Below are 13,527 nucleotides of genomic sequence, written 5' to 3'. Positions count from 1 at the left end.
CACTGTACTGCTGGGCTGGCCAGTGCTAGCCTTTTTTTCTATTCTGTAACTTTGTTACAGCCCTGAGTGGACAAAGCAGCAAGACCAAAGGACTGAACATTCTTGGAATGGAGAAGCCAGATAGTAGAATTAGTGACAAAGCGAAAAATAATTTAAAGACCCCAAGCTAGGGACACTTTAAATTCTGGCACTAGTAAAAAGACGTTATTTACTCACCATAATGTTCCATCTGTGTTGTCTGTTTCAGTCTTCATCAAACCTGTGGGTCTCAATTCTGAGCTCGGAACCGACACAGCCATCAGCAAGCTTAGGATCTAAAGATAGAGCTCCTCCCACCCTACCCATAGTGTTTAGCTCCTCAGACACCTCAGATAGAGTTTGCTGCAAATTTTATAAATAACAAAATTCCACTCAAAAAGAAACAAAGCATAAAAGTTGTCCAAAATCTCAGAGGAACAAAAGGTTCCCAGTACAATCCATCAGGTCCTTCAGAGATAAGGAAGAGGGAGGGGGGGGGGGTTGATGAAGACTGAAGCAGGCAATAAAGATGGAACGTCATGTTGAGTACATAACTTCTTTATCTGATGTTGTCTGTGCAGTCTTCATCAAACCTGTAGGATAGAGTCCTCAGCTACACAGATACGGGTGGCCTTATGGAAAGATATTCCAGAGTACTGCAGAACCAAAGGCAGCCCTGTTCCTAGATATGATGTCAAGCTTGTAATGTGAAATGCAAGTGTGGGAGTTCGCCGATGATGCAGCTGCATAAACATCTTCTAAAGAAACCCTAGATCAGAAAGCCTGAGAAGTGGCAACAGATCTCGTGGAATGAGCTCTGCCTGGTTAAGGTAGGGGAAAATTATTCAAGGAATACAAGGAATACACATGAATAATACAGCTTGTTTGCCAACGAGCAATAGTAGCTTGAACAACTGCTTTCCCTTTTCTGGAATCTGAGAAAGCAACAAACAACTGATCAGACTTCCTGAAAGATTTTGTCCTATCCAAATAGGATCACAATTGTCTATGGACATCCAAAAGATGCAACATATATTCACCCTTATTTTGAAAGTTTGGAAAAAATACAGGAAGATTAACAGTATTGACTGACGCAACCTTTGGTAAGAAAGAGGGGTTAGGGTTACTACATAAAAAAACTCTGTCTTTATGGAAAATACGAGAAGGGGGTTTGGAAGAAAGCACTTGAAGTTCAGAAACCCTCTTGACCAAAGTAATGGCCACTAAAAAGGCTGTTTTTTAGGACAGGAATTTCAAATCAGCCTTAGCAGTGGGTTCAAAGGGGGTAAAGTTAAGGCTTGTAGAACTAGCATAAGATCCCATGCAAGAGTAGGATCCCTGACAGGAGGTCATTGAAGAAAGTACCTTTGAGAAAGGCTTTGCAAAGTCTGGAAGAAGCCAAAGACATATCATTCGCTCCGATGTGAAAATTAGAAATGGCTGCTAACTGAACTTTGACGGTAGAGAAACTGGCCCTCGAATTGAAAAGACCAGCCAAAAAATCCAAGACTGCCAAAATGGGCATTGCAAGCAGATTAATGTGATGCTGCTGGGTCCAGATGGAAAACCTTTTCCACTTGTTTTTATAAATTTTCCAAGTAGAAGACTTATCAGCAGAAATGATAATCTTCTGGACAGGGGAAGCAAGCCTGGATTGTCTAGCCATCATGAGAATTGGAGAAACCATGGAGGAAATTGGCCCTGAGGGGTGAGAGAGAAGGTCCGGATGTGGTTCCAAGGCCCAGGGAGGGCAAATTAGGTGAGACCAAAAAAAGGTGAACCAAACTTCTCAAGGCCAAAGAGGGGCAATGAGAATCACTTTGCTCTTCAAGAAATTTGGGAATTAGGGGGACAGGTATAAAGTAGACCGGGAGGCCAAGTATAGACTAGAGCATCTCTTGGTGACTGTCCCTGTGGGGGGACCAGGGCCAAGTACCTGCTGCACTTGTTGTAAGGGGAGGCAAAAAGGTCGCAGCAGGGTTGACCCCCATCTGAAGAAGATCTGGTTTGCCACTGACTGATTCAGAGGCCACTCGTGAGGCATCAGGAGAAACCTGCTCAGCTTGTCAAACAATATGCTGTTCACCCCAGGAATGTGTATTGTAACTAGAAAGCGGCAGGTAGAGACAGCCCACTGCTACACACTCATTGCTTCTCGACAATGGGGGTAGGACTTGGTTAAGCCTTTTTTATTGAGATACCATACAACAGACATGTTGTTGGTCTGAATCACAATTGTCCCCAGAGGAAGAAGGGAGTGAAGGGCTTGTAATGTTAAAAAAACTGCCCTCATCTCTAGGACACTGATATGCAGATTGGTCTCTTGGGGAGTCCATGTGCTTTGGACTATCCTTCTCAGGTAATGCCCCCCCCCCCCCACCCCAGCTGGGAGGCATCCATGGTCAACATGGCAACAGGGGTGGGAAGAATGAAAGGTCAACCCTGAGATACATCTGGATCATGAGGCCACCACAAAAAAAGAAGTTAGGTACTCACCATAACATTGCATGTGAGTTGTTCATCTCGCCTTCATTCTTACTAATGGGGTTTGGAGCCAATCCTCTGCTCCGACTCGGCCAACTACAAAGCTTAAGGTCTTCAATCAGCTCAAGGCCAACTCCCTATTCCATGATGCACCTTATGGTACCTCAGATCTTGTTTGCTACCTCAGAAAATACCATATGCCATTCAACACCTCCTTAGGTAAGAAAACCATAGAAAGGACAATCAGACCATGATAAAACAATTCTCAGTCCTCGAGAAAGCCTGGAGGGGGTAGGTGTGTGGGATGTAAGAATGAAGGTGAGATGAACAACTCACATGGAACGTTATGGTGAGCACATAACTTCTTTATGTGAAGTTGTTCTATCTCGCCGTTCATTCTTACTGACGGGTAGTGTCCCAAGCACCATCTTTCTCAGGTGGCTCATGGGAGTGTATTTCTCAGGACAGTGGAACCAAAGGAAGCCCTGTCCCTGTAGGCCCTATCTACTTTGTAATGAATAATAAAGGTATGAGGCTTTGACCAAGTGGCTGCTGCACAAACATTATCTATTGGTAGCCTGACAGTAAAGGCTGAAGACGTGGAAACAGCTCTAGTTGAATGGGCCTTTATTTTGTTTTGCAGTGGTGTATTGGCTGATGAATAAGTAAAGGTGATGCAATCTGATAGCCATTTCAACAGAGTGGTTTTTGCTACAGAGCTGCCTTTTCTGGACTCTGAAAAGGAAACAAAGAGCTGCTCAGATTTTCTAAATTCTTTGGTTCTATCCAGGTAGAATCGAAGTTGTCTGTGAGCATAAAGTTTATGCAGCATATACTCAAAGTTATTGGTATGTTTGGGGGGGAAATGGTAATTCTATTGTTTGGTTAAGATTATCCTCGGTACAAACTTTAGGTAAGAATAATAGATTAGTTCGTAGGGAAACTATCAGTATGAAAAATCAAATACGGGGGTTTAACAGACAAGATCTGAAACTCTTTGAGCAGATATGATGGCTACTAAGAAAATGGTTTTCCAAGGCAAACATTTCAATTCGCATGGAGAAGCTAGTTCAAATGGTGGAAGAATGATGCATGAAAGCATAAAATTCAAATTCCAAGGGTGTATAAGGGGATTTGACGGGTGGTCTAAGGTGAAAAGTTCCCTTGAGAAAGGCTTTGGAATACCTTATGTGACATTACATTAATCCCTAACCACCAAGATGAAAATTAGAGATCACCGCAAGCTGCACATGAATGGTGGCTGCAGCCACTCTCTTGTTGAAAAGTATAGTGAAAACTTCCAGGATGGAGGAAATCAGGGCTAGGTAAGGGTCAATGTTATTCTGAGAAACCCATATCGAAAATCTCTTCCCTTTGCTGAGGTATAATTTTCTAGTAGAAGATTTATGAGAAGACATTAAAATATGTTGTGTTTCAGTTGAGAGGTTATGTAACCTAGCTATGTTGAGAATTGGAGCAGCCAAGCTGTCAATTTCAGGGACTGAAGAAAGGGATGAAGAGCCCCCGACGACTGCATCAGGAGATCTGGAACTGGGTACAGAATCCAAGGCTCTTCCAATAGATGAGGTTGAAGAAAGGGGAACCAAATCTGAGGAGGCCAGTAGGGGGCTATTAGAATGATGGTCTTTCCCAGGGCTTTGGCTTTCTATAATACTTTGGGTATCAGGGGTATTGGTGGGAAGGTATAAAGGAGAACCGGGAGCCAATCGTGTAAGAGGGCATCCCTTGGGGCATCTCCCAGAGGAGGGAATTAGGATAAAGTAGTGTCTGCATTTTATATTTATGGGGGATGCAAAGAGACTGCAGCAAGGCTGGCCCCATCTGCAAAATATTCTTTCTGCTATTTCTTCCTTGAGGGACTACTCGTGAGGCAACAAAATTGCCCTGCTAAGTTTGTCTGCTATCACGTTGGATTTCCCTGGGATGTGCATTGCTATCAGAAAGCAGTGGGTGGAGGTAGCCCACTGCCATACTCTTAGGACCTCTCGACAAAGGGGCTAAGACCTGGTTCCTCCTTGTTTATGTACCAGACCACTGACATGTTGTCTGTCTGAATTGCAATTGTCCCCAGAGGAACAGAGTCCTGAAAATACTGCAACACCAGGAGTACATCTCCAGGACATTGATATGCAGATGCGTCTCTAGTTCATTCCATGCGCCTTGGGCTGTTCTTCCCTGAAAATGCCCTCCCCACCTGATCAGGGAACCGTCCATGGTCACAGTGGCCAACGCTGAGGGTAGGATAACGGGATGACCTATCATTACTTGAGAGGGCAACCACCACCGAAGATCCGTTTTGCAGGAGTTTGTTAAAGCAATCAGATGTGACACTGGAAGTTTTTGATAGGACTATTGCATGAACAGGAGCCATTGCAGAATCCACATGTGCATACGACCCAAGGGAATTGCTATGATTGCAGCCGCCATCGTCCCCAACAATTTTAGGAGATCTGAGGCTGGGACCTTGTCTTTCGATAGGAGGTTTAGAATTTGCTGTCAAAGTACAGATACCCTTTCTGAAAGAAGTTTTAAAGTGGTGGTGGTGGTGTCTAAATCTGCTCCTATAAAAACAATATATAGTGATGGCGACAAGGCAGATTTTTCTGAGTTTATGGTAATCCCCAATTGGCTGCAAAGGTTCAACGTGGTTTCCTTGGCTTGTATGAGTGGATGCCTGGTGGTGGCGGTGAGGAGCCAAGTGTCTAAGTACTGAAACACCTGGAATCCCAAACATCTCAGGTGAGTCGTGACCACTGCCATGCATTTGGTGAACACTCTGGAGGCTGTAGTGAGACCAAAGGGCAGGGCTCGAAACTGGTAGTGACTGGGTCCCAGCCGAAAGTGCAGATGATCCCTGGATGATCTGGCCATTTTTATATGGTAGTACACATCCTGGAGATCTATCAAGCACATCCAATTGTCTTTCCCTAAAAAGGGAAGTATCGACTGTAGCATGATCATCTGGAACTTCTTTTTGACAGAACTGTTTAGCCTGCTGAGGTCCAAAATGGGTCTCCAGTCCCTTTTTTCTTCGGAACTAAAAAGAATCTTGTGTAAGTTCCGGATCATATCTGGTCTGCGGGGACCAGTTAGATGACTCTTTTTCTAGCAACCTTTGAACCTCTATGGTTGCTTGCTCCCTGTAACTGTGTGGAACGTCCGGGATTTTTGTTATTAAGGGTGGTGGAGTGGCAAAGGGAATAAAGTATCCTCTGGATATGATGCTTTGTACCCGGCTGTCTTTTGTTATTTTTAGCCAGGTGTCTGAGTACAAAGATAAGCGACCCCAGACTGTCTGCAGAGTTGGACAGTCGGGCCTCCTTTCAGGAGCGCTGGTAGGGCTTCTCAAAGAACTGATCTCTGTTGCCCTGATTCTGCAGACCCCCTCTGCCATGAAGGTGGCGTCTTCCATTATTACCCCTTCCCCTGCCCCTGGAAGGGGTTCACCATGTGTGTTCTGAAAGGATCCTTGGGCTTTTAGGAACTACATCTTTCCTCCATTCTGACCTTTGGGGTAGGGTCTAGTAGGGGTGGAAAAACGGACTCCGACGGTAGACAGAGTCTATCCTTCTTGCTCACACCTGGTAAGAGTTTCCTTTACTTTGGGCCCGAAAAGAGATGAGCCATCAAAAGGGGTGTTCACAAAGGATGACTTAAAGGGCTCTGCAAAGGAACATAAGTGCATCCAGGAGTGTCTGCTAAGAGCAATTCCTGTACCCACTGCCCTACTCGTTCCATCAGCTGCATATGAGATCAGATGTATGGAAAAGTTTACCACGGAATTAAGAGTAGCAGGCTGGGAAGCAACCTTCTCTGACACTCCCTCAGCTACCGCACCCTGTACAGCATCTCCAAGGTCTTTTAGGAGATTTCTTTGCACTCTCAGAAATGTGTGAGGTAGTTCAGTGATCACATGGCAAAAGTCGCTTAACTAAACGTGCTCTTTCCGTTTCTATCCATGATCCTAGAATCTCTTTTAGAATGATGGACAGATAAAGAAGTTTCCGAAATCTCCTTTTTTCTGGCTGCCGCCACCACCACCACCATGGCATCAACAGGCACTCCCTACGTGAGAAAGGTCTTGTCTTGGGGAGAAGTTATATATTTATTAGGCCTCCTAGGGACAGGCTCCATGGTGTCCGGAGACTCCCACACCCTTCATGAGACCAGCTCCATAAGGGCAGAGACACCCAAGATGTGGAGGGCTGAGACCCAAAAGCCTTCAGCAGAAATGACTCATCATCAGTAGGGCTGATGGGTTTTCCAGCCACCCCTCTGCTTAAGAATTTCCAAGATATCTGCAAAAGAGATCCTCCGAGGGGGACCATAGGGACCCTTCTGACTCATCTAAGTCAGTGTCAGATTCCTGCGGGGAGTCCAGATGCTTCCTCTTGCATAGCTGCTTCCTGGGAACTTCAGTAGTGGGAGCTTCTGGTGAGGTCTCGGAAGAGCAGGGTCCACCCTGTGCAGCTTCCTGAGGCTCAGCGTCTCTACGCTTTAAAGGGATCTGTAAGGCAGAAGAAAACACAGGCACTTTCAGGGAGGAGGCAGTTGGTCCTGAAGTTGCGGATGTCCTGGCCAACATTACTCTCCTCATAACATTGAAGGCACCTCTGCCCCAATTAGAAGGAACTCCTGCATCAAAAGAAGCAGGTAACTCCCTCGGTACCAGCACAGTGGGCTCCGATCCAGAGGTAAGCACCAAACTCATCCGTGTTGAGGCCCCAAGAGGCAAAGTTGGAACCGAAAGATCGGTTCGACTGTCCTTCCCGGACTTGACCGGCGAGTGATGACTCCTAGACTCCTTGATCAGCACCGAGGGAGTCCAAGTAGTTGGTGCCGATGGCAATGGAACAGGTGTCGTCTCCGAAGGTTCCACGATCATCAATTCCATCTCCTCCGGCTCTGAAGGTCCGACCTGGCTTGGAGGAGGAACAGAAGTAGAAGGAGGTACAGCTATCGGTTCGAAAGCCGCTTGGGTCAGACCCAATAATTTAGCAAGTGCTAGTGTCTGTAACAACTTCTGCACCCCACGATCCACATCCAAATCTGACAGACTTCTCAAGGACCGAGATGAGGGGATCGATGACGCCACCGATTGCTAAATTGATTTCAACACTGCAGAGACTGGTTCCAGGACTGGGGACCAGCTCTGAAAAGCTACAACACTTGGCTCTGAGGTCTGTGGAGCCGGCGTTAATAATTTTTCAGCTGATTTTGGAGCACAATGTCTAGGCTCCATGGATGCCAAATTTGAAAATTTGGTAGATTTTGATGTTTTATCTTGATCGTCTTTGTCCAAAGAGTCCTGAAAAGAGGATTTCAGTAATCCCCTATCAATCATTTTTCTCTTCCTTTCCTGTAGAACACGGCTACTGAAAGAATAGCAGATGGAGCAGTTCTCCTGTAGGTGCAAAGCACCCAAGCAATAAACACAAATAACGGCACCATCAGTCACGGACATTTTTTTGCCCACACTTAGGGCATTTCTTGAACCCAGATTTGGGTTGTTTTTTTTTTTTTTCCTTGATCAGCCATAGCATATACTGACAGACAACCAACAAATGTACGCAAGGCCTACAAGGAGAAACAAAACGCCTAGAAAAATCTAGAATATCTATCACGAAAAAAAGTTAGTAATAAGAAAAAATCTGCCCAGTAAGAAAAAAGGGTTAACACTATATAGCAGTTTCTGATAAACAACTGTCCTAAATGTGGACTTCCAAAAAGTAAACTAGCCCTAAATTAAACAGGCTCTATAAGTCCAAACAACATACACATGCACACACTAGTATAATAAGTTGAGCAGATTGTTTCTAATCTAAATATTTTAAATGCTAATTTCTCTTCAAATTCTGAATTTTTAAGCACACCTAATATGTAAACACACAAGGATATGAAGGGAAAGGGAGATAATAAAGGCCTAATAAAACAACGGCCACAAGAGCATCTAAAATAAACCTCAAATATAGCATAAATAGTTCTGCAAAAGCCTAAAGTATTACTAAATGGAAAGGAAACCTATAAAACTACAAATTCAAACCCTATAAAAGAAATATAGTAATCAAAAAATTTCTACTGGCCCAAGCTGTGAAGTATCCTCTGATCTATTGCATTGGCAAACTAAATCTGAGGTAACACAAGGTGTATCATTGGCTAGGGAGTTGGCCTCGAGCTGACTGAAGACTTGAGCTTTGTAGTTGGCCAAGTCGGAGCAGAGGATCAGCTCCGAACCCCATCAGTAAGAATGAATGGTGAGATAGAACTTCACATAGAGAATTCCTGCATACCCGATACAGTGTGATAGAGAATTCCTGCACACCCGATACAGTGTGACAGGATGATTGAGGGGATGATGCAGGAGGGACCATTAAACAGACAGTGTCCACTGGAGAATTCTCATATGTAAGCGAGCCACTGGTAGTAATGGCCGGTGGAAGAAGGGCAAGGGTTTTGGTGTGTCCAAGCGGGTTACTATAAAATATATCATCTGCAGGGGTTGCAATTGTGATTTCTGGAGGTTTATGGTGATCCCTAATGTCTGGGGCAAGTTGTATGAAACAATACCTGGCCTGGATCAGCAGATACCTGGTTGGTGCGACTAGGAGACAGTTGTCCAGGTAAGGAAATGCATGGAATCTGTGCAGTCGGAGGTGAGCTGCAACCACTGCCATGCATTTGGTGAACACCCCGGGGGCTGTAGTGAAACCAAATGGAAGCATGCGGAATTGGTAGTGACTGGCTCCCTGCCTGAAATGGAGAAATCTTCTGGAGCATCTGTTCATTTTGATATGATAGACCTGAAAGATGCATACTATCAAGCACATCCAGTCATCCTTTTGTAAAAAGGGAAGGATGGACTGAACCATGACCATCCAGCTTTGTGTGCCTCAATGACTTGTTCAGATAAGTCAGGTCTAATATGGGCCTGAGGTCCCCTGTTTTCTTTGGAACTAAAAAGAATTGGAACTAGATCCCTGATTCATGCTGGTCTGAGGGGACCTCTTGGATGACTCTTTTTTGGAGCAACTTTACAATTTCCAAAGTTGCCGCCTCCCTCTGATTGGGTGGACATTGGGGAGGTGGTGTTTGGACTTTGGGGGATTTAAAAAGGGTATGGAGTAACCTCTGGATATAACACCTTGCACACAATGGTCGTTCATGATGGCTAACCAGATGTCTAGGTGCAACGAGCATCATCCCCTGACTGCCTCCAGACAGGGACAGTTGGGCAACACCTCATGGATATTGTAAGGATTTCTCCGAGGGAGAATCCTGAGACCCCTGATTCAGTGGACCCCCTCTGCCCCAAAGGAGGAGTCTACCATTGGAATTATTCCCCCTGCTGCCCCTAGGGGAAAAATTTTCCTGTCCTGGAAAGGACCCTGGGATTTTCTAAATCACGTCTTTCCCCCACACTGATTCCTGGAGAAGGACCTTTATGGAGTCGAGAAGCGGATCCTGTCGGCAAGACAGGGTATTTCAGTCTTTCTTGCTATAGGACAGTGTGTCACATACAGTCAGTCCAAAAAGAGGAGGAATCAAAGGAGGGCATTGACAAAGGACACTTTAGAAGGTTTAGCGAAATCACATAGCCACATCCAGGCGTGGCACCGAATAGCAATGCTGGAAGAGGTGCCCTCAACAGCATGAGAGATAAGCCTCATGGACACACTGGAAATGGACTGTAGAGTGGCCATATGGGAGGTAAAGGAAGTCTGATCCTCTGGTATCATGGACTCAGGACCAGAACTAGAGAGTTCCTCAAGTAAATCCCTCTGTAGTCTGGTGAAATGGGCTAGGAAATTCAATGCTCTAAAAGCAGTGGAAGAAGCGCAGACCCTTTTCCCAAACCTGTACTGGTCATTCCACTAACAAGGGAGTCCAGGGCTAGCTCTTTCTTGGTGGCCACCGCCACCACCATGGCATGTATTGGAATGCCCTTTGTCCAGTGAGACCTATCCAAGGGGGCACTAAGAATCTTGTCTGCTCTTTTCGGTATAGGTTCTGTAGCATCTGGTTCCTTCCAAGCACATGCAGATACCAAGTCCATGACAGGATCTGCAGGGGGGACACCCAGGATGTAGATGGGCCAGTCCCAAAGGCCTCCAAGAACACAGACTCATCCAAGGTGGGCTTTGGGGCAAGCCAACCACCTCTCTGACAAAAAATCTCTAATATGTCTCCAAATGAGACATCAGGTAAAGATCTGGGGGACCCATCCCCTTCATCGAAATCTGTGTCCATCATGACAAACTCCTCTGGGGAATCTGGGTGCCTCCTTTTGCACCTTCTCTTCTGAGGAACCTCCTCAGTGAGATGCTCAGGAGAGGTGTCGGCAGAGGTTTGAGCTTCCCTGGGTAGAAGAGATTGGAGGCTCTGTGGAATCGTCTGTCCCGGTGGCAGAAGAGAGGTCTGTGACATGGAACCCAAGATGAGAAGGGGAGAATAGAAAACGGTAGGTGCCGGAGTTCTCCTAGGGTCGGAGAGGACCCTTCTCCAAAACCATGAAGGAAGAAGGACTTCCGAAGTCTCGAGGACAATCACCCCATCCCAAGGGATCAGGAGCAGGTTACCCCCAGCCACCAACAGCTCTCTGCCCTGAGGGGGCAGTCAGCGCCGAGCTGTTGAACGCCAAGTCACAAAGGGGAAGCAACAACTCCAAAAACTTCAGAGTGGAAGTCATACCCCAGACTCAACATCTAGGCTTTGGTTCTGAAACATGCTCAGCCTCGACACAGTCGAAACCAAGTGAGTCAAAGAAGCAGTCAGACTCGAAGGCAGAACTATCGGGGCCAATAGAATGGCAAAAGGGTCCAAAGTTTCTGGGAGATCCGAAATAATAGGCCAGATCAGAGAAGGAAGAAATGATCCTACAAGGGGAGGTTCTGCTCACAGAACCTGTCTGAGACAGAGCTGACAGGTCCCCCATCTGGATCTGTGTGCAGACAAACTTCCTCTTCAATCTGTCTAGCTCATTCTCTGGAAGACTCCAAGATGACCTAATAAAAGCAGATACAGAGGGGGTTCTGAAGTGCCTGGGTGATACAAACCTAGCAGACAGACTTGGTGCCGATGGCTCCGGCCCCGAAAGGGCATGGAGCAGAGAAGAAGAGACCGGTGTCGAAGCAGGGGAGCTGTGCTCTGATGGTCTCGGGGCCTTCCTAGGAGGCTCCGACTTCGAAGACGTGGGGGGGTCTGGGGACCTTTTTTTATGGTCCCTGGCCTCCTTACATTTCTAAACAATGGGTTAAAGCCCCTGAAACTGAAACTAGAGCAGGAGAAGGGAGAGGAATAAGACCCCTGAGAACAAGTTTATTGCATCTATCTGTAAGGGACCGAGGGAGAAAAGCCTTGCAAATAGAGTAATCCACTTGAAGGTGGGCAGGACCCAAACAGTAAACGCACTCTCTGTGGGCATCAGATAGAGGGATCTAGTGTCCACAAGAAGTCCATTTCTTGAAACCCACTGGCTTGTCAGATATTTCTGACAGTGTAAAAATAAAAGAAACAGCAGGAAGGAAAGAGAAAAAGGTTGTGACGACCATGTGCCAAGGACTTCATACACGCACTAAACTAACAACCTAACTTTTTTTTGGTTACAGTAAAAGAAAAGCATAGGAGAAAAAGATAAGGAGGAAAAACAGTGAAAAGAAGAAATTTTAGTCACGACTACTAGCTGAGGGGCTCTAACAGATGTGATGATTTAGCTGGGCGTGGCAAACAAGATCTGATGTATCTCAGATGAGCTAGGCAGTATGGGTAGGGTGAGAGGAGCTCAAGTTTCGGATCCTAAGCTTGCTGATGGCCGTGTAGGTTCTGAGCTCGGAATAGAGACCTACAGGTTTAATGAAGACTGTACAAACAACATCAGATCTTATAATTTTTCAAAATGATTTCCATTTTCTAGAAGGACAGAGTAACATGTTGAAAAAACATTAGGGGCATGCCTTCAAAATGGGGACAATTGAGAGGTATCCCCTCAAACCAGCTCCTCTAGCACCTGAATTGGCTGGATCTCGGATCCCCAGGCTATAGTCAGGACTTCAACCTTTTGTGCCACGAATACACATCAGGCAGTTTTTTTTAAATATAATTTCTGACTTAGAAATACTTGCAATAAACTCCAGAGTACCTTCACTCAGCCACAGAATTTTGTTCTGACTCATAGCAGAAGACAGCCAAATTCTATGGAGCTTATAAAGCACCAAGATCTTTCAGAGACATAAATCTTTTGAGAAGGAATGATGGAATACAAAACAATACAGTGCACTGTCACATTCATAAGGCTACATTTACTGTCGCACTAAAGCCAAATGCACACTTCACATCTGACACATCAAGCCTAGTCACATTCTTTTACGTGATGTAACCCTAACAAAGAAGACCACTGTAAGCCAACTTGCAAAAAAAGCCAGGTAAGCAACAGGTACACTGGGGTGAGTAATATAGAACTCAAATGAGATCTGGAGGTGTGGGCAATTACTTTACCAAAAGGTAAACAAGAAATAACAAAAAACAATAAAAAAGCAAGATGCAAGGTGTGTGTTTTACCAAGTTGAATAGAAGAAGTAAGCATGTATTTTATTATGTATAGTGTTAGTGGTACCTCTTTAAAAAGAATGCATGCTTCTTGAAACCATTCTGTATGTGGGCTGACAGGATGGAAGCAACACAAAAGAGGAAACTGAAATGGTAAAAAAGAAAAAAAAAATGCCAAAGAGCACAGTCACAATCTGGATAAACTTTAATTTAATTAATTTTAATTTAATTCAGCTACTATTGAAGACCTTCTCTTTTGGCTATCCTCAACCTACCAACAATAAACCATCATTTTGGGAGATTTCAATAAAGACTGGACCTCCTATGACACCACTAGCCCTTCTAACTTTATAAACCTACACGGTTTCTTTCAGCTCATTCAGGAACCTATCAGAATAGATAAAACATCTAACAGACACTCTATATTAGACTGGACTCCCTCAAACAGATCTCCCACATTTC

General features: G+C 45.1%; 1 protein-coding gene across 1 annotated transcript in view; it reads right to left on the bottom strand.

Annotated features, from left to right (window-relative positions):
* CILK1 (ciliogenesis associated kinase 1) overlaps window positions 1–13,527 on the bottom strand; it is a 1,332,417-nt gene that overhangs the window by 698,399 nt on the left and 620,491 nt on the right. The gene's annotated exons all lie outside the window — the stretch shown is intronic.

The sequence above is a fragment of the Protopterus annectens genome, chromosome 2.part2, assembly GCF_019279795.1.
Source record: "Protopterus annectens isolate FY-2018-M chromosome 2.part2, PAN1.0, whole genome shotgun sequence".
Lineage (NCBI taxonomy): Eukaryota > Metazoa > Chordata > Ceratodontiformes > Protopteridae > Protopterus > Protopterus annectens.
The sequence above is the reverse complement of the archived record's forward strand: the minus strand, read 5'-3'. Positions and strand labels throughout refer to the sequence as shown.